Source organism: Nomascus leucogenys, chromosome 10 (assembly GCF_006542625.1).
Source record: "Nomascus leucogenys isolate Asia chromosome 10, Asia_NLE_v1, whole genome shotgun sequence".
NCBI lineage: Eukaryota > Metazoa > Chordata > Mammalia > Primates > Hylobatidae > Nomascus > Nomascus leucogenys.
In genome coordinates, this window is record NC_044390.1 from 46,964,695 (window position 1) to 46,969,781 (window position 5,087).

Sequence of the window (5,087 nt, forward strand, 5' to 3'; positions counted from 1 at the left end):
TCTGGCTCTAGGCAGCCTCCCCCTGCCTCCAGCTCTGCCCTAGAATCTATTGCATGCCAAGTACTAGACCCAGGACAAAGGGAATAAAGAGTTCCTGCCCAAAAGGAACTTTCAATTCAACTGGAAAACAAAAACAGGACTTACACACATGAAAACATTATTAACCGAAACATTTTGTCCTTCACGTGCGGGCCTTGTAGCTGCAAGAACTGGAGGCTGTCTCTGCCTAACAAAGCAAGAAGGATCAACAAGAGAGGGTGCAGCCAGGTGTGGTGGCTCACACCTGTAATCCCAGCACTTTGGGAGGCCAAGGCAGGGGGATCCCCTGAGGTCAGTAGTTCGAGACCAGCCTGGCCAACATGGTGAAACCCCGTCTCTACTAAAAATACAAAAATTAGCCGGGCATGGTGGTGCATGCCTGTGATCCCAGCTACTTGGGAGGCTGAGGCAGGAGAACCACTTGAATCCAGGAGGTGGAGGTTGCAGTGAGCCGAGATCACACTGTTGCACTCCAGCTTGGGCAACGAAGCGAGACTTCATCTAAAAAAAATTTAAAAATTAAAAAAAAAAATAAGAGGGGGTGCAGAGAGCCTGGACAGGAAGCTGAGGGCAGGCAGAGCTCCTGGGAGCCCTAGCGAGCAGTGGAGCCCCACCCTGGCTCTCACAGGGGCATGGTCTGGTCAGTGTGCTGCTGTTGCATCTGTGCAACACACACTCCAGCCATCCCATCAGTCCCGGTATCACTTGCTCACAGGACAGCCTCTGACTGGCTGAGCTCTGGCCTGGGGCTCAACCCCTGGCTCTCCTAGAGCTGGGAGACAGACGGAGGACCTGGCCCCTCTGTTCTCACAGTGGGAGGGAGGGAATTCCTCAGAAAGAAATCAAGGGGTCATGAGGACCAGGGATGAAAGCGAAGTGGCTAAAAAATGACAGAAACCCCCTATAATGCACGTGTTTGTTTAGATCGCCAGTACACCACGCAATAGTGGGGGGCTCCTGTCCTTGAAACTGACTTTGCCTGTGCTTGTGGAGGAGGCTGGTAAAACCATTGTAAAAGGCGAGTCCACAAGCACCCAGGTGTTTGTGAAAGTGTGGTATGATGGTTACTTCTAGGTGTCAGCTTGACTGGGTTAAGGGATACCCAGATAGCAGGTGCAACATTATTTCTGGGTGCATCTGGGAGGGTGTTTTCAGAGAGATTGGTACTCAAATCAGTAGACCGAGTAAAAAATATCTGCCCTCACCAATGTAGGTGGGCAACATTCAATCCACTGAGGGCCCAAATTGAACAAAAAGACAGAGGAAAACAAATTCACTCTCTTCTGGACCTGGGACCTCCACCTTCTCCTGCCCTGGGACATCGAAGCTCCTGATTCTCAGAACTTCAGGCTCAAACTGAATGATACCATCAGCTTCCTTGGCTCTTCAACCTGCAGAGAACATACTGTGGGACTTCTTAGGCTCCCAATCACTCAGGCCAATCTCCATTATAAGTCCCCTCTTCTAGGTCTATAGCTATGTCTACAGCTCCATCTGTATCCTGTTCATTCTGTTTCTCTGACTAATCCATGTAGTTAAAGTAAAAACCCTCAAACCCCACACTAACAGCAGAGAAGTTATAACACAGTCAAGCTTCAACTCACCAATGCATACTCCAGAGCCCTCTTAGAAATGTGGCTTCCTCAAAGGGAAGACCATGTTATCATCAAGGCAGTAACCTCCAAGGAGCCTGGAAAAGAGTGAGAAGGTCCACTGGGAATAATGTGGAAAGAATTCCCATCTGTGACACAGGAGAGAGGCCCAGAATCTGGCGGACATGAAGATTCCAGTTCTGTCTTGTGGGCAGGGACACATCCCCAGGTCTCACCCAGCACCCTGGGGCTGGAATACACCTTTAAATTGTATCCTACCTCCAGTCCCAGCTAGGCAGGACTGTGTTCTGGGAAGTAGATTGTGGGAACCAAGTTGTTTGTGGGTGACAGCTGCCTATTGCTCCCTGGACTGGGCAAAAGGGGCTCCATTTGCCCTCACTACCTCCTCTTCCCAGTGCTAGGCAGGGCAATATCAGTGGCGACGCCATGGGGCATGGTTACGAAAGTGGGAAAATGCTAGATCCCACTTGTGCAAGAATTTTCTACTCTGTGTGTGGGTACAGCAGTCACTGAACAGGGGTGGGGACCAAGGGCTGCTGCTTTGTGTATTTGTTACACAGCAACAGCTAACCAATACATGGACACTCCAAAGCTCAATGGCTGAAAAAAAACAATAATGTCTTATTTTTCATGAGTTTGTGGAGGGCTGGAGTGCTGCTGGAGGTTGGTGGCTTGGCTGAGGCAGCTCTGCTCCACATATTTCACCCTCGTCCTAGGACCTGCTGATTTCGTCCTTCTCTTAGAGATGGCAAAAATGCACAAGATGGCATAGAGACACTCAGGGCCTCTGGAGCTGGTGCACTGTCACTTCAGCCTGGTTCTGTTGGTCAACACAGGTCTCATGGCCAGCCCAGAGTCACACTGAGAGGGCACTGCAAAGTAAGGTGGTAAAGGGTGTAGATACAGAAAGAGGTGATGAAGTGAGGCCAGTACCCAAGGGTGAATGGAGCTGGTGGGGGGGCAGAAACTAGGAAGCTGGCTTGATCCATGCCAAGTTGCAAGGGCAAGTTCAGGCCATGCACAGAGGAGTTGGGAGAAGAGTCAAGCCTGGGGGAAATCCCAGGGAGGGAACAGAGACTAGGGAGGCACGAGGCCATGGTGCTAGTGGCTTAAAGTGGCCTGGAGCAAGCTGGCATGAGCATGAATCTCATCAGCTTCTCCTTGTGCCCAGAAAGGGCTTGTGCCAGGGTACCCAGGCCCACAAAGCACCACATCAGAGCAGACCTGTTCCAAAGATCCAGAGCAATTTTAGATGTATCTGTGTTTATTTTTGTTGTTGTTGATTTTTTTCATTTTTGTTGTTGAGATGAGCTCTCACTATGTTTCCCAGGCTGGCCTTGTTGCCCAGGCTGGCCCTGAACTTCCGGGCTCAAGCCCTCCTCCCTCCTGGGCATCAGCTGGGACTACAAGCACATGCCACAGCTTCTATCTGTTTTTATTAAAACCATATTTCCTGAATTTTAGCCATTTGCATTCGAATTTTATTGATTTTTTTGCCATATCCGCTTGCCGCCTATACTAATATTTACTTGGTATTTTTATTTAAATCAACTCGTATTTTTTGTTTTCATTATTTAGTTTTTATTTCATAATCATAAACTTGACTCTGCAATCCAGCTAGGCATGGAAGGGAATAAGGAAAACTTGGAGCTCAAAAGGAACTGCTTTTCTTTGTGAGAGCACAAAGATTATAGGATACTGTGAGCAAATGGGGTGGAGGAGTGCTCTCCGGAGCTACAGAAGGAATGGTCTCGAGGTTAAGATAAAACACAAGTCGACTGGGCACAGTGGCACCTGCCTGTAATCCCAGCACTTTGGGAAGCCGAGGTGGGTGGATAACCTGAGGTCAGGAGTTCAAGACCAGCCTGGCCAACATGGTGAAACCCTGTCTCTACTACAAATACAAAAATTAGCCAGGTGTGGTGGTGCTCACCTGTAATCCCAGCTCCTCAGGATGCTGAGGCAGTAGAATCACTTGAACCTGGGAGGTGGAGGTTGCAGTGAGCTGAGATTGTGACATTGCACTCCAGCCTGGACAGCAAGAGTGAAACTGTCTCAAAAACAAAACAAAACGAGCACAAGTCAAGCTTATTAGAGTTGTCCACAGTCAGCAATGGTGATCTTGTTTGTCTTGCCATTCCTGGACCCAAAACCCTCCATGGCCTCCACAATATTCATGCCTTCTTTCACCTTGCCAAAGACCACATGCCCGCCATCCAACCACTCACTCTTGGCACTGCAGATGAAAAACTGGGAACCGTTTGTGTTGGGTCCAGCATTTGCCTTGGACAAGATGCCAGAACCTGTCTGCTTCAGGATGAAGTTCTCATCATCAAATTTCTCCCCATAGATGGACTTGCCACCAGTGCCATTATGGTGTGTGAAGTCACCACCGTGACACATAAACCCTGGAATAATTCTGTGAAAGCAGGAACACTTATAACCAAATCCTTTCTCTCCAATGCTCAGAGCACCAACATTTTCTGCTGTCTTTGGAAACTTGTCTGCAAACAGCTGGATGGAGATGCGGCCCAAGGGATCATTGAAGAACTTGGTGGGGTTGACCATGGCTGATAGTGTGGGGCCCCTGGAGGCAGTGGCGGTGTATGCAAAACTCAACTTATATTTTTAATGTAAAGATTTAACTTAATAATATTCATTAAATCATTGACTTCTGTGCTTGTTTTATATATATACACACACACACACATACATACATACATATGTAGATTTTTTTTTTTTTTTTGAGACAGAGTCTCACTCTGTCACCCAGGCTGGGGTGCAGTGGCACAATCTTGGCTCACTGCAACCTCCACCTCCCGGGTTCAAGCAATTCTTATGCCTCAGCATCCTGAGTAGCTGGGGTTACAGGCATGAGCCACCACACCTGGCTAATTTTTGTATTTTTAGTAGAGTCAGGATTTCACCATGTTGACCAGGCTGGTCTCCAACTCCTGACCTCAAGTGACCCACCTGCCTTGGCCTCCCAAAGTGCTGGGATTACCGGTGTGAACCACCGCACCCAGCTCCAACTCATGTGTGTGTGTATATATATATATATATATATATATGTGTGTGTATATATATATATATGTATATATGTGTGTGTATATATATATATATATGTATATATGTGTGTGTGTATATATATATATATGTATATATGTGTGTGTATATATATATATATATGTATAGGCGCAATCTTGGCTCACTGCAACCTCTGCCTCCGAGGTTCAAGTGATTCTCCCACCTTAGCCTCCGGAGTAGCTGGGATTACAGGCACCTGCCATCATGCCTGGCTAATTTTTGTATTTTTGTAGAGACAGGGTATCACCATGTTGGCCAGGCTGGTCTTGAACTCCTGACCTCAGGTATCCGTCTGCCTCAGCCTCCCAAAGTGATGGGATTACAGGTGTGAGCCACCGCGCCTGACCC

The 5,087-nt window shown here is 47.9% G+C and overlaps 1 pseudogene; it reads right to left on the reverse strand.

Annotated features, from left to right (window-relative positions):
- Window positions 1-3,743: 3,743 nt before the first annotated feature.
- Window positions 3,744-4,220, reverse strand: LOC115837028 (annotated as a pseudogene).
- Between the last annotated feature and the right edge of the window lie 867 nt (window positions 4,221-5,087).